The 22,380-nt window shown below is 39.7% G+C and overlaps 1 protein-coding gene across 9 annotated transcripts in view; it reads right to left on the bottom strand.

Moving 5' to 3' along the window:
• Positions 1-13,597, bottom strand: part of ppip5k1b (diphosphoinositol pentakisphosphate kinase 1b) — a 63,916-nt gene extending 50,319 nt beyond the window's left edge. For all 9 annotated transcript variants that reach the window (XM_078256620.1, XM_078256626.1, XM_078256622.1 and 6 more), the window contains exon 1: positions 13,405-13,597. The gene's annotated coding sequence lies outside the window, so the exon portion shown is untranslated. The remainder of the gene's footprint in view (positions 1-13,404) is intronic.
• Positions 13,598-22,380: the final 8,783 nt, after the last annotated feature.

Here is a 22,380-nt window from a genome sequence, read left to right as displayed (position 1 = left end):
GCTATGAATCAAGATTTGGCTAGAGAGAATTTCTGGTATGTTGAATATGTAAATATTAAAAACAACAGTAAATATGTATTAGTCCATCGTGAAAGGGTGTTTACAGATATGCTAGGTATTAGCATCAAAAGTTTATCACAAAACATATGATCTAAATGCACATTGCGAGTGGAAAGTCCTCAATACAAGATATTTATAATGAGAAATTTAGGAACCCTTTTTTGTGAAACTTCTCAGGGTTACACCAAAGAGCCAACTGAGGAGTTAAGAGTGAGCAACAACACACAGCAACTTACTCCAACAACTCACATGTGTTCAGAGCAGGAATAACCATCAAGGACAAGGATTTACGATACATCTGCTATTTGTTATTAACGTTGTTAACTTTATTCAATTATATGTTATTCTGCAAAAGCTTGTACTTTTTAAATTTCAAAAAGAAAATCATTCACATATCCAGTAGCAATTAGCACGTAAAATTAAAGCTATAGTGCGTAGTTTCTGTCGCCCCCATGAGGAATTCTAAGTAATGACAACTAAACTGTCGAAGCGTCCACATGATACAAGCCTTACGTGATCGCCACCCACCTCTCCTCCACGCAGTTGCTAATAGCCAAGGAGGACACAGAGGATTAAAAAAACACGGACTTTTCAGAAGAGGTAATTATCTTCACTCGAGCTTCTGCGCAGGAAAGTCACAATCTTCTGAACATAAAATACAGAGAATGTTGTGTGGAGCTGATAGTCTTAATTAGCTTTGTAGCAACTCATTTGGCATTGGCTTGAATGTAACGGACGTGTATTAATTAGGGCTGAACAATTAACTGCATTTACAATTATATCGCGATATGTTAAAACGCGATTTCCTAATCGCAAAGGCTGCGATTTGGTCACGTGACTCGCAAGAGCAAATCAATCTGAATCTGCACTCCGCAGAGAAAGCATCAAGTTAGCACTTTTACAGCCATTTTAATAAAATGAAGGGTTTTATTCGGGCTTGAGTCCATACATGCAGTTAATGGATACAGGCATGCAGAACTGAAGGCTCGGTTAGCAACGATTAGCTCTGATTAGCGGTTAGCTCCAGTTAGCTAGCTCCGTTATAAATCTGTGGAGTGGAGGAGAGGGGTAACAACCAGACTCTGATAAATGACATTCGGGGAGCTTTCACAGCAGCGCGGCTGCATTGTTTCAACGGTTTTATTAGTACAGTTTATCCCACGGCAAGACCACCAGCAGCATGCTACGACTAACGTAACGATAGCCTCTCTGAGCAAGTGCAACGTTGACGCTGTCATGCACACGGCTCGCAACTTCATGAGGGGAGGGAGGGGCTGGAGGCAGCTCCTCTGTGTGCGCTGTAAAAAATACACTGTTTCATATATATATTTTACTTATTTAACTATTTAAAATGTGCAATCAACTAAATAATCTAAATACTACTAAGTGTGGTAAAGCCACATATTTGTTTTTATATTTCTGCAATCGGCACTTTGGTGCGATTTGTTTCTGACTTTCATATGAATGTTTACACCAGGCGGTCAGTGCTCAATATACTACTGTGATTGAAGTAGATGTCATTCATATAAATTCATGCATCACCTAATTTCATCATCACATACAGGCCTGGCCTCCAGGAAAGAACAGTTTGTTTAACCTATCTAATCTTGTGTTGTTCATACTATACAATGATTTATTGCTTGTCTTTGTTGAATACAGAAGACCGAAGAATACAGAAGACAAAGAGATAAAAAAAAAAAAAAAAAAATTTAAATCGCAATTAGATTATTTTCAAAAATGTATGTATGTAGAAGGTGGATCCTTTTTACAGTCTATGGGTGGCTCACATTACTCTGGATTTCACTTTTCAGACGGAGCCACTTATGACACGTCCTAGGTGGACACAGTCCTGATGTCATTTTTATCGCAATTGTTAAATTACAACTACAATTTAATTTTAATGTGTTTCCTGTTGTCCAATCTTCGCACCGGGCCGAACAACGCCCCAAAGCTTCGATATAATCACAACATACCACAGCCTATCCTAAGCTGTTGCATAAACATGTCAAAATCAAATCAAGAGCTGCTCACTCCCAAATAGTACAAGGGTTCCACCCTGAGGCCTTAAAGTCACAAACACCATTCTGTAACCGTTCCTGCTTTGTGATCACATTCCTAAAATGTTCTTTTTAATTGTCTCTTTCTTTCACACTTTTGATGGAAAGTGCATTTGTATGGATACAAAAGGCACCAAAGGTTAGAATGGCGTAATGGCTTAGTCAATGTAAAATGGTGCAGTAAAGTGTGGAAACAGCATTTTTAATTGTATTTTATTAAAATGTCATTAAAAGTCTCCTGTGCAGTAGGCTACTTATTTTTAAATGTATTATTTGACTATATTAATCTGGATGCTTGTAAAAAATCTTAGATTTCATTATAAACTTTATTTCAGAACCAGGGGGATCCATATCACAATAAAAAAAACACAGAGTATAACATAAAATACAAAAATACAAAACCTTCCACAATGTTCAGTGTCTGACATACAGACATGTTCGCCAATGGTTCCACAGTCTGGAAGAAAATCTGACAGAACTGCGTACAGGGTTAGCTAAAACAGTGATCAAGTCATTTTTTGACTCAGATACCCTACACATAAATCTATACATCAGGTTACGTAAAACAGCAGAGCAGGTAGGTACCCCGACACTGACAAACATATGGCTTGCACTTGAGCTTCTGGGAGCTCTCAGCAGCAGCCTCATGCTGTCATTATAAGCCACTATGAGTTTTCTAATGCTGCCTTGCTTATAACGACACCACAGGTAGGCAGTATACAAAGGTGTACAATACGCTCTGAAGAGTGAGATCTTCACAGATACAGAGCACATGCTAAACTTACGACACAGCATGTTCGCTTGAGCGTACAGCTTCCGACGCCGCCTATAGATATCCTTATCATCAGACAAGTCATTTGCAATAATATGGCCCAAATATGTAATCTCACTGCACACCCCAAGTGCAGTACCAGACAGATCGAAGTCAGGGAAGGTTGACTGTCTGTCTTCTCTACTTCTAATAATCATTATCTTACTCTTTTGGGCATTGTATTTTATATCAAAATCAGCACCATACTGTGTGCATATTCTCAAAAGCTGTTGGAGACCAGCACTATATGGGCTAAAAATGACCACATCATCTGCGTACATAAGGTGATTAATTAGTGAGTCACCAACCCTACAACCTGTACCACATGCATTTAAAATCAAAGACAAATCATTCATATACATATTAAAAAGAAAAGGAGACAGAATTCCGCCCTGGCGGACACCATTGGTCACTTGGAAGGGGACAGATGTAACATTCCCCCATCTCACTCTCATTGTCTGATGCGAGTACCAATAAACCAAGATTCTTATTAAAAATCCAGGGACCACACTGTTAGACAATTTTAAAAATAACTTCTCATGATTAACACGATCGAATGCTTTAGAAGCATCAATGAAGCACATGAACATTGTGGAATTATATTTATCTAAAATTTCCTTTAGTGCAAAAATACATAAATCAGTGCCATGCTTTCTTTTAAAACCAAATTGGTTATCAGTAGACAGGACATACCTCTCAAGTCTACACAATAGAACTGTCTCCAGCACTTTGGACATAACACTGGCCAGAGCTATTGGCCTGTAATTATCTGAGCTGCTCAGCTTCCCCACTTTATCTTTAATAACTGGTACTAGCACAACAGAGAGCATAGAATCAGGTAACGCTCCAGGTAACCTGTGTAGCACATAGCTACCAGAGGGCACAGTTTCTTACTGGCAAGTTTAAGATGTTCAGCTGAAATACTATCCAGACCACAGGCCTTATTATCTCTTAACTTCAATATTGCTTCATTGACTTCAGCAGAAGTGACAACAACATCATCATTAAACTCTATATTATCCACTACAAACAGATTACTTTTTACACTGTTTAACAGTTCATAATATTGTTTCCGCTATAACTGTAAAATTTCATCAGGACCACTCACACCATCTATATTAGATGAGAGAGATGTTTTGCAATTATTCATAGTTTTTATTTCTTTCCAGAAGTCATTAACATTATTTTTTTGCAGCTTCCATGCCAGGGAATCTGACCTCATAATGTTTTCATTTCTTTTAATATAGCGAAGTGCTTAAATCTAGCATTAGTACATTTCTTATTTTCAAACAAGGGGCCATGCCTGCTTTTGCCTGACTCAGCCCATTTTTTAAAAGCATTTCGGGCCTCTGCATGGAGCTCTTCTACATGATCTTTCCAACCTGGCTTAGCATTGCACACTTTTGTCCTATGTTTAAACAGAGGCCTGCTTGAAATACCGAGAGACTCCACAATAGCCTCATACAGGGAACATAAATCCCTACAGTGTTGTACATTCTTACAGTTCATATCTCGACACAATAAGGCATCTTTTGGGACCTTAATGTTACCCAACAAAGCATCAGAATGACTGAAATATTCATTAAGATCTTTCTTAGACAATTTTGACCAATTTATTTTCCCTACATCAATGCCATTATCCACAGGCAACAACACTGGTAAATTGCCTGTGTCCAACACCATGAGAAAGGGTATATGGTCCGTAGTAGCCAGATCGTAACCAATCTTCATCATATCGATGGAGTCATGGGCATCCACTGTACAAAGGCAGTGATCCAGCCAGGAAGTAGAGTGCCGGGCCTCGCTGATATAAGTATAGCTATCATTTGGCAATAGTACCTTACTAGATAAAATCAATCCACCGTCAGAACAAAACTGCATTAAATGATTACCAAATAAAGAGTTGGCATCGGATACATCAGCATTCATGTCACCAACGACATAGATACAGGTAGAAGAATTGTCCTGAATAAAAGACGTGATAAATGCCAATCTACTGAGGTACTCATCCTCATTTTGTATGCACTCATATGGCATATAGACAATCAACATTATTATGTTCTTATCATTACAACACAGCTCAAGCCCAATAGCCCAGTCAACACCCTTATAACATCAAACAACTGGTCATATTTTTTATTCCACATCGTGGCTACCCCCCCTGGAATTCCCCCCCCCGGACAACTTTAGCACTTAGGTCAGTTGTTGATTCACCTGCCCCATGAAAGTCCCTATGTATAGAATTTAGTCCTTCCAGGTCTTGTTTAGCCAGGAACGTCTCCTGGACACACAAAATGTCACGTGTCCATCAATTTGTCCACAACAATACGGCGTGATTGATCAGTTTCACTGTGGTCAACACGCAGCCCACGCACATTATAAGACACGACACAGATGTTCAAATAGGTTAATTCATATCATAGCAGCTACAATGCAGGCTGGCTCTCATGTGGAGCTGCAGGTGTACCATGGCAATTCAGTTCACCCCCCACCTCATTACCAAATGCCTTGAGGCCACAGGCCTCATAATAGCGACGAACATAAGTCCCGTCGCGCCAGAGTATTGGATCGTACATATCAGCAACATTGTTACATTCACCGGTGATGTGAAATGAGTCATACCTGCTGCGGGCTGACTCGATCTTTCGACACATCACTGTTCCGTTCTCCAATTTCTCAGATAACGGAGCGTGTCTGCATCCAGAGTGGGAGAAAACCTAGTGGCAAACACATTCACCAACTTTGTTTTCACCACTCCAATGTTGCTCTCAGTACCAGTTCCAATTATTCCCACATTCCTCTGGTCACGTTTCAAGTGAGCTTGTTTGTTGTTGGATTTCCGCGGCACAGTTGCTTTAAGTGACCCCGGCTTTTTGCGACCTTCTTTCACAACAACGCTCCACTGTGGGGACTGTAGTTGTGATCGTGGCGATGTTACTGCTACATCCAGGAGCTCCCGTTGTTGAGCAGAGTCCACCAGCCCCTTCACCTCTCCGCGTGAGGTGCTGGCGATCCCGGTGTCCAGACCCAGGAGACAAGACTTCCCAGTGGGAGACTTTGTTGTCTCCTCCTGTCGAACAGGGCCTGCTAACCCCTATACCCCCTCTTGTGCGGTGCAAGCAGCAGGGTCGCAGGCCGATGTGCGGTGCGTCTCCACCGCTGTCACACGGCGATCCATGGCAGCAACAATTGCCCCAAAGTTCTCACCCACTTCTGCCTGCATTTCCAATGCCCTCCTCAGGCCAGAGACTTCTTGGCTCAGCTGCTCCACTCGGCTAAGCAGCGCCGAGGCGTCCATATTGCCAAACCCGACAGGTGGCAGTTCATCCAAGTAATGTGAAACAAACCGCGGAATATTTTCACCACACTCATTTAGAACCCTCAGACAGGCCTTGATATTATTCACATCCTTCTGTGGGCCTTTGTGTGTGATACAGCGTAGCATGGTACTGGGGCATACATCAAACAAAAACCGTTTGGACTCCTCAATCCACTCAGATGAAAAGTTGTTTGTTGCCAACAAAACAATTTCATCATGGCTGAGTGTATTCATTTTAACCACGATAAAATGTAACAGTTCATCTTCCACTATCACCTTTTCATTGTCCGTTTTGTAGATTGCAGGTTTTGTACGGGGGCAAGCTGAGCCTCCACCAGCAGCACCCGCCGCCATGTTCCAATATGAGATTGTCTGGGTTAGTTTGCTTGATGGTGCTTGTTCATCATCAGACGGCTTCACAACGAACTGATGCAACACTGAAGTTGTTTCTGCACGTGGTTTCGAATTCCAACTTGTTGAGATATTCTTGGAAGTGAAACAAAAATAGCTGCCGTTTGTTGTCATTGTCTTTACTGTGATGATAGTCACAAACTAGTTTCAGCCTGTCCTCTTAATGTGACTTTCCACCACCCAGTAGAAGGTTTTTATTTTGTGTATTGTAAAAGCCAGAATTGGAAGATCAGAAAATTCAATTTCAAAATGGAAAAAGAACCTTAACTACACTCAGTTGTCAGTTTATTAGGTTGTATAGGTGCATCAAGCTAAAACTAATGTAGTCAACTGTCCTGCAATAAATCCCTCATGAAGGTTAAAATGTTCCGTTTTTGTTTTAGAGAGGTGTTGATTCAACTTTATGGTAATTGTGGTGCTGTTGAATTGTGCGGCATTATACAGACACAAATATATAAATACAAAATAATAGAAACATATTTCAGTATAACACAATACAATTCAACAACACAACAAACTGCAGCCCCCAAATTGATCTTACAGTTGAATCAACAAAACCTCTCTAAAACCAAACATTATAACCTTCGTTAAAGTAGCATTCATTGCAGGACTGTTGTATGAGACGGTTTTCTTTTTTTTAGCTAGGTGTACATAATAAACTGAAAACAGAGTGTATGTCTACTAATAATAATACTATTATCCTGGGAAAACTTAACCTTTACTGTTTCCTCAGTTATTGTCTCCCAAGAAAACACACAGAGTAAGAAGACAGACGCAACAATAAACTGTTGTTGTATGTTACTTAGCACTCAATTGCTTGAAACAAAAAAATAATTTTCAGTTAAAGAGGAACGATGACGTGACTGATCAAATCGGTAAAAGCTGCCAAAAACATTTGCTTCCATTTAATTGGTGTGTGTGCGGTTACTGCTTATCCGTTACCTGATCTGATACAACTCAATAAAGAAAGCTGTTATGTCATTGCCTCACAATTAAGCCCAAGCCCAAGAGTGAGGTGTTAATTGTAGCCAAGCTAGAAGAAACTTGCCACTGTAATATGTACACAAACAGTAGACGCAGCCAAAGCCTGTTCATGTCTCTCATCAGTATAGTCTAACCCCCCCCTCAAACACCACCACCCTGACCCCAACACCCACAACAAACAGCTGACTAGAGGGGAAAAGCCTCCTGAAACAGATGGATGGAACATATCACCTCTCAGTGACGGCCCACAAACCGACTGTTGAATGACTGCAAGAACTTAAAAAAGTCACTTCCACTCACATACAGTGGAGATTAGGTCACTGTCATTGATGAACTGTTTTGGCTGCTAAAGAGAAGACATATGTCCTGACATTTTTTGCCAGTACATACCATCATATCACTAAATCTCACACCACCTGACCCAGCCTAACCTTGGTACCCAGAAATAACAGTGTCCTCTTCTGCAGGGGGAGCGATACAGGAGCTGAAGGGCGGAGCAAAGGCACGGGTGTTGGGTGCCATGGGCCAGCTACGCTACCCAAAGATAACTCATCATTATTAACGTCTGAGGCGATGACAGGCCGCACTAAACAATGTGGAAGCCCTTCTTGCTCGCCCGGGGTCGACGAACACTGACAGATAAACTCCTAAATAAATATAACTGCTGTGAGTAGGCACCACCCAGCTTGAGTTTATTCTGCCTTTACTAGGCCAAGGACATGTCCTTTACTCGACTGGCAAGGATAAGCTGACAGCGCACACCATAAAAGAAATTCTGCATGATGGTTAGAAACACATACGCAAACAAAGGATGTATCAAATCATACAAAATTCCAACCAGAGATTAAACCAAGTGACTTCACTGATTAAACTTTAAGCAATGAGCTCAGCTGGTGTTATGATTGCCTGTAAGGGGTGAACTCACACATGACTCAAAACCACTGATGGGTCCACTTTGCATGCTATTATAATTTATACTGTGCTCTGAAGCAACATTTCCACAGAAGAAAATCAATTCCTCTTACACCTGATTTGCATTTTGGGAGGTATCCTATGGTGTGTACACAAGTCTTGCCACTGCTTGCTACCATTGATCAAATCAAGAACATACAAAAAATCTCTGACAAAATAAAACTGAACATACAAAGTTATCAACCTGTGCATTCACATATTTTGTGGTCAACATCTATTGTTGTCTTTGGAAAACAATGAAGTTATGCTTCCAACGGGTTCTAATAGCAGTCTGAAAACAAGTGATACTCTTTTTATAGTCATTATAGCAAAGTCATTGTACAGCTGCTCTATTTAAATGGGGTCTCCACTGATATTCCACATGAAGATCAATTTGCTTATTATGAGTATAAGTATATTACGTAGTATAAGTCTGAAAATAGCTCTGATAACATCAGGGTTATAACGAGTTTAAATGTGTAAATTCAGGATTTTTCTTCAGTTTTGACCATTTATTAAAATCTGTCTTTTGCAAGTCGCTCAACTTTATGGAAGTCCTATTACTAAATCGCTGAAGTGTCTCTGTAAATGAGACTATGCAACTCTTGAAAATGCAAATAACACATTTTAAATGTTGAATTCATAAATCAATAAAATGCACAGTTTCTCAAATCAATACACAGAGAACTTGCTACAGCCTTGGCTAGTATGACTAGTTGCTTTAGGTAGCTAAGCAAACTTTAGATAGGCCTACATGTTGCAGTAAAACTGACATTACTGAGTTAGTTCGCTGACTTTATGACTCTTTTTCTACTTGTTCTACATATGCTCCGTTTGAGCATTTACCATGATGTCTAACTATGATGTGCGGTAAAAGTGGCCGCTTTTTAGCATAAGTCACATAGTCCTGCTTTAGACAACATCAAACACAAATGCATTTAGAAAAATATATCATAGAAAAACATATGTCACCCTAAAACTAAGGAATTAAAAAAATATTGCTTTGGTATCAGTAATGACACTCGGGTGTTGTATTCAAAGAATTTTCAAAGAATTCCCACTCCTAGACAGTGATGAAAGTTCTCAACACAGAAAGTGTATTATTAAAGCATTCATTATAACAGAGCATTGATGTTGTAGTTCCTTTTACTAGGACAAAACGGAAAAGGAATACAAAAAGTAAATAGACAGAGCAGAAAAACATCATATGAAAATGTGTCCTCTCTGCCAGTTAAATTGTTCCCCTCAAAAAAGAAATAAAACCCTATATCACCCACGAATAAATTAGGGGGCTGATTAAAAACATCCCCAGCTGTCAGCTGCAGGCCCTCGTCCATGCATGAGTCACCTTAGTCATCACTGCAGGGCCGGAGATAAACAACACGGCTCCAATAAAAGGCTTTTAACCTTCGAGACTGTCTGCCACAGGGAGGCTGTGTCGCGTTTATTACCGGTGAGGGAGGAGATGGTCATTAGCTCCAATTCGCTATCACTTCTCTGATAAGATGGCAAATGAGGAACATCACGATTTACGACACACCGTGCAAATGGAAACAGTTTGCCCGTTAATTACGGGCTCATATTTGGTGGATTGATCTAATAACTGTAGATTATTTCTAGGTACGAAAAGGGATGCGTTTGTGATTGGGACCTTTATTGTGAAAGGTGAAGTATTTTGCTTAGCCCAGTAACACTACTTTTCTATCAGGGTCAGTATGATGCTAATCAAGTGAACAGCTTGTTATCTCAAGAGAGCTCAAGACTTAATGATTAACAAAACTGTTAATTATTATATTCTATAAAATTCAACTCACTGCTCAAGTGTACAAAGTTATTGAGGTTGGACACTTACGTCAGCCCTGAAACACTATCACCCCCAGGGTCAGAAAACATGCTGGTGGTGTTATTAGGTGAAACAACCAGAGGAACAGCAGTTACAGATGCCTCTACAAGCTTGTAAATTCATTATGCACCAGGCACTCGAGAAATTAGCTTTGTTTGCGAATACAAACTGCCGTCATTACTGAAAACAGAGGCCATAATAAGATCACCGTTATACAGCGGACCCTGCAAAACAGGCCCATTATTTCCAACTCATCAACGCAAACATTTCTCACTGTATGACATGAGAGCTCTGTAGGGTTTACAAGATGATTTATGGAGCATGGAAAGATTGCTTTATTCTCCCGTTTCTAAGCTACTGATGAATAACTTTTGCCAGGTATAGGCTACAGCTTTCAGGGTTACAATAAATTAAATTGTAACGGGTCCCTTCGGAGAATACGGGCTGCTGCAGCAGCAGATCATTTAAAGATGCAGCAGCAACATAACAGATGATAAACAAGATAGATTGGAATATGAACACAGATATAAAGCAGATGGGCTTCATACTAAAATATGGTACAAATGTGATAGTTTTAACATCATTACATGATATATACAATTCATGAAAGAGAGGTTAGAAGAAAAGTAAAGATCATTGCAGTAAACATATTCACCGAAAAAACAGCAGGACCTTATGAGTTTGTATGCACTGATCCAGTGTTTCCCATACATAGGTTCTACTTGGGCACACGTCCCAGGTAAATTGAGACCTGCCCAGGTAGATAAAATCCGAATTAAATTTTCTTTCCAAACAACGGTGTATTTTTTACAGCACACACAGACCAGCTGCCTCCAGCCCCTCGCCCTCGTGAAGTTGCGTGAAGCGTGCATGACAGCGTCAACGCTGCACTTGCTCAGAGAGGCTATCTTTACATTAGTAGTAGCATGCTGCTGGTGGTCTTGCAATGGGATTAAAGGACAAATCCAGCGCAAAATGAACCTAGGGGTTAATAACACACCGAGTCGACCGTTCTCTGGGATTTGTTTTCATGCTAATCGAATGTGACCGGTTTTAGCGCAAACCGCTAATTAGCTTATAACGCTAGGGTAAAGTAAGAAGAAATCGCTATTGCTATCCCACTAACAAGGCTCAAAATAGCACCACACTTACACGGTAGCATAATGAAACATACATGTACATGTAAACCGAAGCATTGAGAACTTTGTAAGTGTACCGAGAGTTTATTAAAAGACAGTACCCTTCACGTATACAGGCAGGCGCCATCTTGGGAAAAACAGTCACGACCAGTCGAACGACGAATGCCGTGCTTGAGTTATGTTACTGGTTACACGCCGGTCGTCGTTCGACTGGTCGTGACTGTTTTCCCAAGATGGCGCCCGCATGTATACGTGAACGGCCAAACACCAGAATGGTATACCTAATTTTAGCACTATTGAGAAGTAGTTAAACTAGTAACGCAGCTAACGCTACTGCCCAACACTGCTCGCAAAACACGTTAGATTCAGTGCTGTGACGTCGTCGGGCCAGGCTGCTAATGTAAGCTACTTTTTACTTTGCCAGAAGGTGTCAGTGACAAATGGCAGTTCAACAGGTTTGCATATACAGTCTATGGTATGCATACAATTAAACCAGACGGGTTATGCCAGAAATCGACCCAACAACCAGAGACCACTTTTTCATGGTTTCTTCCTGCTTCCATACATTTGTCTGCCACGTTTAATGGTGTCCTTGTTGAGGTTGCATGCATTACAGTTTTCTACTGTCTTGCAAAAGTCTTCTAAAACTGTCTCAATGTTTTAAGTATGCCTTAAAATATATTTAAAAAAAATATTATTACTATAGTCTTTCTTATCTTGTCTCACATCAGGAGGAATTGTGCCTTTTGCTAGATCATCTCTGGTTAGGTTAAATGAAAAAAATTACACATGCATTTGCACTACTATTATTCTCACATAATTATTATAATGTGTACAGCTTATCATGCTTTTTTTTTATTTGTCCTATATTGTGATACTGTACTACTCTACTTGTTTACACTAATTGCCCCCTGGGGACTAATACAGTGTTTTGAATTGAATTAATTTACAAATAGAAACTATTAGAGCAGAAACGATTAGTCCATCAATCAATTAATGATCAACAAAGTTGCTGAAGTTATTTTCAAGGCAAAATGCCAAACATGTATATGTTCAGGTTTCTCATTTGTTAAGATTATAGGTAGCACTTTATAATAACCATCATTAATACATAGTAGTGGATTGTTATTATAAAGTGTAACCGGATTACTTGTATTTGTTAGTCAAAGTGAATGTAACTTTTGGTGGGACAAAACAAGCAATTTAAAGATGTACCTTTGGGATATGGGGTATTATGTTGGGCACTTGTCACTACTTTCTGAAGGTTTATAAGACCCAACAATAATGTTAGTTCCCGCCCAGTAAACTACACGGTCAATATTCAGAGAGCATGACGAGGAGGGACACACATCATAATACCACCCTCAGCAACCAACCGCGCGCGCGCGCGCACACACACACACACACACACACACACACACACACACACAGTTTGATAGTTAGGTATTTCTTACATCAAACTGATGATATATTCCCTGCTCGCTCTCTCTCTCTCTCTCTCTCTCTCTCTCTCTCTCTCGGTGGTTAATACACGAACGTTATATTTGTACCACACATTACAGGTGTCCAGCAGCCTGTTTCAAACCACAACCTGTAGTTGTAGTAAAACACGACTCCTTTGGGAGAAATAAACCGAAACAAAACACATAATTGACTGCGTCGACCTGCCCAATACACAGCACTCCTGTTACATACAGTTAAGTTACACAACGTTTAAAAACTCGCCTGCTTTTATCCATTTCCACCGAAACAGCAAAAATCCAACTTTTCGCTATCACAGGACTCAAAGCTACGCCGTAAAGCATAGTGTTGAAAACAACAGGACTTACCGGCGAAAGAAAATGGAATTCAGTTAGCTGTTCACTTCCTTATTTCCCCTGACTGAAGGGAAGCTGCAGCCGCCTGAGTTTAGTTTTCTACTCTCAGTAAAGTTGTGAGGCAACTACACGATAAGTTCACGCCCGGTCATTGTTGCTGCTGCTGCTGCTGCTGCTAGCCAGAGTGCTAGCTTCTTTCCTTTTCTTTTTCTTCACCTTTTTTGTTTTTTTTTTACATAAAGTTTAGTTTCTTTAAAGACGCGTCATCACTGTCATCTACTGGTCAAAGTGCTGAATTGCAGTACTGCACGCTTCAAAAACATGAAGGAAGTTGAGATAAAAACTGTGAAATAAACAGTGGCGGAAGAAATATTCAGATCCTATATTTAAGTAAAAGTATCAATACAACAGTGTGCAAATACTATATTTTACTGTAATATATTACGTTATACTGCTATACTATACTTTATGTTATTCTATAATATTATGATTGTTATAAAACAATAAAGGCTTATCTGTTCTTATTCTTTTACAAGTAAAAGTATTGCATTTAAATTCCTACTTAAGTAAAAGTACATCAGCAAAATGTTTCAAAAGTAAAAGTACTCATTTCTCAATTCTTTGTCACTCTTTGAGTCTCAGAACAACTTGTCAACATCTGAGTAAAAAGTACAATATTTATCTTAATGAAATGTAGTGAAGTATTTAGTAGCAGAAAATGGAACTAAGTAAAGTACAGTACAAGTACCTCAAAAATTAACTCAAGTACTGTATTTATTGTAGGCCTAAACAGTCATGACATAAAATACCGGGTCTACAGAAACGAGCAAAAATGCATCGCTGCATATTAAATGTTGCATATGTTCACTTAGCCTGGATGTATCGTGAGCTAAACTGGGTAACGTTATCACTGTCACTGTGTCACGAGCTAAAGCATTAAGAGTTTGTTGTAGCAACCAGAAAGACTTTTTTTAATTAGGTGAAGTTATTCATCACACCCTGCAGCCTCACACAGGAACCACACACAGTCAGCAGAGGTATGAAACAAGCCTTACATACATTTCCATAATCCCACAGTTCCCTTTGCTTCCCATTGAGCCATTCCCAGCATCAGACCAGTGCTGGTCACTGCCAGACAGCTCGGTGTGGCTGATGTGAGTCTGGCAACCTGTCAAGAAAATGTGGAGCAGCTCTCTATCCGATCATGCAGCAGGACATGAGAAGACAGTCTGTGCTGCAGGCATAAGGAAGTAGTGTTCACTAAAAAAAACAGTAACCACCTCTCCCTCCTTCTCCTCATCTTCTTTCTCTCACCACCTATCTAGCATCCAAAAATCTCTTTTTTAAACATTTGAAATTATGTAATGCATAAAAAAAGCTCTCTGAAGCTCCCTGTCTCTGATTCAATAGGCGCACTATCATTGATGGCCATCTTGGATTTTAACAAACAAGTCCTTGTCCACTTTAAGTGACATTCAGCTTACAAAGAGACAGAAACAGAGATGAAAAGGTCTGTTTAAAGTGTGCAGCGCTGTAACATTAGACTTATTGTATAAGACTGTCAGCATGGACACCTATAGAGAAGAGCTGGTTAAAATGTGTGCGCTGTGACCAAATTTAGCTCCATGCCCATAAAAATAGTTAAAAAAAACAGGACACTTTACTTGATTCCATGGATAAAAAGTGTACACAGTCACTAATGATGGCTAATGAGGTGAACGGGTTCAGTAAGTGTCTCTTTGTGTTACTTTCTCTCGTTTCTTTCTTCCTCTAGTTGTCTTCCTCATTTCTCTCTCTCTCTCTCTCCCACAGATTTCCTTAAAAAAGGGGAAGATATTATTATGACTTATTAACTCTGCCACATTTACAAAAACTGGATTGATCTTTATACAAAACTGCACTTACATTTCTCACTTTAGGCCACGAGGGCAGTGGATTACATTTAATTAATTTGAAGCTTAAAATAGCTGCAGTAATGACAGAGATGCAGAACAGAAGACTTCAGTCCTGCTTGCTGTTTGTCACAGTGGCCTTGTTAGCAAAAAGTAATAACATTTTACTAACAAAAATTGCTTGAACAGCAACTTAATTGTAGAAATGTGATAAGCACTGCTGGAACGTAGATACGTATTGTGCATTTATCCTACTGTATGTCTTTCCCATCTTTATCAAGTTTTCTTTTTCTTATGCTGCAAAGTCTGACAATACTAATGTTTCTCTACTAAGTCTCAATAACTGGTGGTTAAATCCTCTTTTGTGCCTTCTGGCTGTAATGAGAATTAAACTTTTGAGACTTTTTTTTAAACATTTCCTCTTCAAGTTGAAAAACACGTGGGTCAAGCACAGTAAATGGAGGGTGGTCTATTTTCTGTAGTCCTTTGTGTGCTGTGTAAGTCATCAGTTTGTCTGTCTTTGCATCAGTGTCATTGATTCCTGCACACATGACTGACTACAGCATCCTAATGCCAGTTGAATAATGTCCTACAAAATGATAAAACATCAACAGCCTGTTAAAATAAATCACAGAACGATGATACTCATCTTATCAAGACTTGCTCACCAGAGCTATCAGTGTGGCTCATACATCCACACATATACACATGTATATATAGTGTGTGAGCCCTGATAGTCATAAAGAAGAGACTATTCAGTATTCACCTCTATAGAGAGGCTGTCAAGAAAAAATGAAGCCCTCTAACTTGATAGACTGCCAGAGGCTGTGTCAACACACACACACACACACACACACACACACACACACACACACACACACACACACACACACACACACACACACACACACACACCGCCCCTTTCCTTAGTGCATAGCAGGACGAGATGCCCTGCCAGGACTGGTTGAAAGAAGGCCTTATGACAGCGACACACACACACACACACACGCACACACACACACACACACACACACACACACACACACACACACACACACACACACACACACACACACACACACACAGGCACACACACACACACACACACACACACACACACAAGCAGCCTTCATATTAACAACTTGTGTACCAACCCTCCTGTGTAGAAATAAAGGAAACACTTTACACCAGAAAATTACTCTACACATGCATTTGGTGACTGCAGGATTACAACAGCATAATATGATAATATACGGTATGATCTCATTTTAATTCCAGACTAATGCATATACAGAATAACTCTTGGTGCCCTCTATTGGTCAAGGAAAGAAGTTGCAGGATTCATTACAACTAATGTACTTGTTGTATTGTTACAGAATGCAAACATTTGTGAAAATGTATGCCAACCTTTCTTTTGTAATTTTTTATTCAGTGATTTGGAGCCGTGTTTCAACATGACAATACACACATTTTACTTAGCGTAATTCCCAAATCTGACAAATTACTGTAAATGAAATATCTGAACAAATCAGCTGAAAACCATAAGAATTTAGATTACAAGAGGTCATTGAATGATTTTATGTTTTATTTGGATACTCACTCACTAGAATTTACTTCTTTTTATTTTTTTTTTAGTTTTGAACAATGCTTGCCCAACCAATCTACCTTATGTTGGACCTGTTAGGAGTTCTGTTGGAGTGAGAGTTTAAGTGTAACATCAATATGGAGAATTGCTCAGTGTTGGCAGGTTTGTCCTTCCTATTTCATTTTTAGCCACATAGGAGAAGTGATTATTGTGTTTTGAATGAGCAGCTTCATTCTCTGTGCATTTTTAGAAATAAGTAAATATATACTAACATGTAATCTAGCACGGAACAGTGTGAGGACAATACGTTTAACATTCAAAAAACTCACTATCACTGTATACAAGCAGCCACAAAATGCTAAACTGAGAGTGTCTATTTCAGGCACATTTTAAAACACAGGAAGGAATTTTCTGGCACCTTCAGGATGTTAATGTTGTTGCTGGACCCCAGGATGTTGCTGAGACACATTAATTGATATAAACTGTCCAATAGTTTGAATAGACAGAAAGTGTGTGCATTTATTTTTTTGTCTATTTCATTGTCAAACCTGTCTACCTGCCTCTCTTCTTGTCTGATATTTCTGAAATGTATCTATTGATCTGTCTGTCTAACAGCCTGTTTTTTGCCTGTGTGTACTGATTTACAGTCTGCAGAGCATACAAAGTCAGCAAAAACAAGTTTTACTCTATGAATTGTGGAGATGTTTTACAGTATGTCAGGAACTCTGATGTACAGACCACTGACATTTAAATGGTAATATAGTCTAATATAGAAGATTTGCAATTGCAAATTAGTTGGTTATGTACAATGTGTGTGTGTGTGTGTGTGTGTGTGTGTGTGTGTGTGTGTGTGTGTGTGTGTGTGTGTGTGTTTATACTCACCCAGTGAGTTACAATGGTATATACCAATAGTTTCTAAATCTGTATGTGTATCTGTACAACTTTCCTGACTACCATATGTATGTATAGGTTCTGTCAGGTTTTCTGAGAATGTATGTGCATATCATATAAGAGATCATTTCTAAATAAACACAGTGGTGCTGTTAGCTAAATGCACATATATATATATATATATATTTTATCACTAGAGGAAATGCCAGAAGATCATCTAATGCTTCATTTCTACAACTATCCGAAAAAAACCAAAATGGGAGTTGAGTCGAGTCAAACCATGCAGTGAACATGAGGCATTAGTCATTAGCATTCACCGTTGGGGACCATGAACGTCTATACAAAATGTCATGGCAAATGTAGTCTACATCCACAACGTTCCACTTCCACTCCGGGATTGTCACTCTTTTCGGCCGGATGTCCGTCATCATCCGCTTTCTTTGTGTTGTAAGTCTAAACTCCGGTGGATTTATGAGGACTATGGTTAACTGCTCCTCATATCCCTGCAGGGTGAATCCAGACAGCTAGCTAGACTATCTGTTGAATCTGAGATTTCTGTTACACGACTAAAACAACCTTGGAACGTACACATGTTCCACCAAAACAAGTTCCTTCCCGAGGCTATTTTGCAGAGGCACCGTGGCTCCGCCCTGCGTTTAGCACCACCCAAGACGATTGTGATTGGTTTAAAGAAATGCAGATAAACCAGAGCACGTTTATCTCCCATCCCGGATTTCTGTGTGAATTAGCAATGTGAGACTATGGCAAATCATACGTAGTAGCAGTAATAGCTGTCAGGACGTATCACTAAAACAACAAAATGTTGACCTTCTGGTGGCGTGAGAGGAAAAGTCAGTGAGTCACCAAAGTCTGTAGGATTTATCCTCTGGGAACCATGAATGTCTGTACCAAATTCTATCTTAATGCAGCCAATTATTGTTCAGGTATTTCAGTCTGGACCAAAGTGGTGGAACGACAGACAGACAGTGCATGCTATAATTTTGTGCTGTTAATGTGACCCACTGTAAGAGGAAAGCTAATCCCACAACAATAATTTTGTCATCACTATATGTTTATCTATGCATACCATCCATGCAAGTGTGTGTGTGTGATGTCTTGGTGTGTGAGTTGGTGGGTGCATGGTGTGTGTGAACAGAAAGTGCATCAACCCATCAACTGAAACAGAAGCCTCAGCACTTTTCCTGAGCTTGAAATTTGTCACCCTCAAGAAAAAGCCTCAGTCTGGTTCCAGTTGATCCCATCCGACTACCTGTGTCAGCAATATTCCAGCTTGTTTCCAGCGTGCGGCTGCCCATATTTGGATCATTTGAGGCAGAGCAGAGAGGAGACACAAGCGTCTCTGTGTTGACCCTTCTCGTCCACTCTGAGAGGTCTTTCAGGTGGACTCTGCTTCTAGTTGTAAGTCAAGTCTGCACTCACAGAGACCGCAAATGAGCTGAAATCAGTCACTATAAATGAGGTTTGGGTGTGTCGACAAAGGCACATAGATAAACACACACACACACACACACACACACACACACACACACACACACACACACACACACACACACACACACACACACACACACACTTAAATACAGGAAAAAAACAAATTTTAACTCAACTTAACTTATAAAACGAACTAACCCAATTCTTCATTTTCGTGAGAACAAAAGGGTCATTCATGGTCGAACTAGGATGCTATATTGTATAAACTGGTGTGGGGAGCCACACAGTCATTTGCTATTAAATATTATTGATTTTATGAGTCAGCTCAACACCACAGCCATACACACAATTTCTTTACGACCCAGACTGTGAAAACAGATTACCTGTCTGTTACTAGAGACTCATTGTGTGCCTTAATATATAGTTAGCCCAACACATAAAGCCAATACACTCAACACTTTTAACAACCATAAGTGAAATTTCAGGCTGATGACACTATTTATTCTGGAGTTTTTTTTCCTGCTGCCACGGACAAAGTGCTTCAGTTCTTCAAGCTCCCAAAGAAATACTTTAAGCCTCTTGTTCTGACTTTGAGTGACAGTAGTATCAAACGCCACACTGGAGGAAAACTTTACCCTTAATCATGTGTTTCTAAATAACGCAACAGTTGAGTATTTTGATATCCATTTAAATATTTCCTAACATTTGTACCAATGTAGCAAATTAAAGCCATTCCCATGACAAGAAACTTAAACTTACAGGACTAAAAGATCCCAGAGGTTGTAATGTTGCTTACACAATACAGAAGTGTTGCTATACAGTCTTGAGGTGAGGCTGAAAATGTTAAAGTAACAATCTCCGAGATTTTCATTTAAATAAATGTGTAAATCTGTAAAATGACTATCTATCGCTCAATGAGGTAACACAATGGTTGAGCCTATGGCCCACTGATGAAAGCCCTTGCATTTGCAGTATTGCGAACTATTTGTCTGTGGCATGGATGTATTAGGTCTGTGGCCACATTCCTGGGGGAAAATCACAAGGGGCGCACAGTTAGTGACACGGTATCCATCACCCAGCAGTAGTTAGGACTCATTTACACTTTTTTTCAAGCGATTCCCCTGTCGCAGACAAATTTCCAATATCGGAATGAAATCATAATAGTCTTGCTAGAGTTGGGGCACGCTTCAGTCTTCCCAATCGTTTGGTGTAAGGTGGTCATAAAACTCGGTCCGAGCTGCCCTAAGTCAGTGTTTTTCCCGTCTTGACGTTCCGACAAAATCAAACATGTTTTATATTGTGATAAGTTTTAAGTCTTGGTAGTGAAGTCTTCGCAAAATCTTATAGTCTGTGACTAAAAACTCAGTGAAATTATGACAGATTGTCTTTAGATGTGAGATGGTGTCAGACTTTAGTCTTTTCAAAGTCTTTTCAGAGTCTTCTGGTAGGCATCATTTGTGTGTAAAGGGCAATACTGTTTTTTCCGGTCTCTGTTAGTGTGAGTAAACGGTTACTCCAACAAATAAAGAGTGATGGACTGAAGATAGACAGACGGATGAAACTTCAAAAACAAGTGAAAGTGAGATCCAAAAACACACCTGCAATTACCGCTTATCGCCATAGGTGCCCACAAAAAGAACGAAACAGAGATCTTCGAGATTGTAACTTTAGGTTTGTCCCGATACTGTGGATCAAAAACCGTAAAATAAGGGGTACATATGTTACTGGGATCGTTGCAACCAAAATGACTCATCCTCTGAGGACATTCAGCAATGTGCCCATTAGATTTTGATATTTCTTGTCCCCTGGAAATATGAGGGGCTCAGTGTTTTCACTTTACGTTCAGTGGAGATGATGTCTCACTTGTGACTCCACCTAAAAACAGAAATGTATGAAAATCTATACTGTGTTCGGAGAGGTAAAGGGTGCAGAGCCACTTTGTCATTTGGCTGTTAATGGCAGTGACAGTTTAGCTATACATCAAAACCATGGTTTAACATTGTCAGCTGCGGATGAAAATACCTAAAATTGTCCAACTAGAAAGGTAAAAGCAACTGGACTGGAAGTTGATATTACATTCATTGTTGGCATTTATACTTTAGTCATAATCTAATTTCCGTAATCTTAACAGATGACTCAGTATGTGAGAGGATGAATAACTCCCCCTATTTCAGAGAAATGTGGCACAGAAGTTCTAAAGTGTATACAGTGGAAAACATAGCTATGGTCTTAATTTTTCTTTCATGGGCTACGGAGCAACTGCAGGGTTTTGATAAAAAATCCAAACAGTCGGAGATCACAGCAATAAGTGAGTTACTTTGTGGTAATTAGGGGGATTTTCCATGTAACAAAACAATGAATGCCAGAGAGTAGTTTTCTCAGTTTTGACTTTTGATACAATTTGTAAAGTCAAACTGCTTACAATCCTTAAAATCTACAATGTACAACACATTTTGGGGGGCTTTTGGCCTTAAGATTATGGATGCTTTCTTGTGACTCGAAGAGCGCCATTTGGAATCCCCACACCTGCTGGCTTGGACAGTGGGAAACTCTTCTTCCTCTTCAGCATCTCCTGTTGAGGTTTGCTCAACAGCTTTCCAGTGAAGCTTCTCAGCTGCCAACATTAGAAATCTGTGGTTGTACAGGCCATATAACTATGAATGTGCATGAAAATTAAAAAGAGCAAGTGTCACCAGGCAACCTTTCCCTGTATAAAAAAAGCCATAAAATAGATATGTGGAGGTGGCGTGGTATAAAAATGTTGTGGTGCCTGACTTTCTGTGCTGCTCTTTTAGATATGTAACCATGCAACAACTGATTGACATGAATGATGGTGAGTAAACCTGATGTTTCTATTTCATCTGTGTACAGCTGCTGAATAAACATTGAGTCTGCAAATAAGCACAAAATTTGAGCAAATTGCCTGCTAATACTTTCTTCCTTTGAAGATGTAGACGGTAAGTGTGTGTCAGTGAGTGCAGGGAGCACACAGCCAGTATTTACACCTCTGAATAGAGTTTGGTAGGAGATGAACGGGAGACACGTTTTTCCTTAACCTCAGGCCAACATTAGCATGTTTAACTTGAAACTGAATGCAAACAGACACCAGCGGCAGACACATGTGGCTGACTCACTGATCCTTTATCTGATTGAGGTTTGTGCAAGTTA

Source organism: Sander vitreus, chromosome 8 (genome assembly GCF_031162955.1).
Source record: "Sander vitreus isolate 19-12246 chromosome 8, sanVit1, whole genome shotgun sequence".
Classification (NCBI taxonomy): Eukaryota; Metazoa; Chordata; class Actinopteri; order Perciformes; family Percidae; genus Sander; species Sander vitreus.
This window is presented reverse-complemented; position numbering and strand designations above follow the sequence as displayed.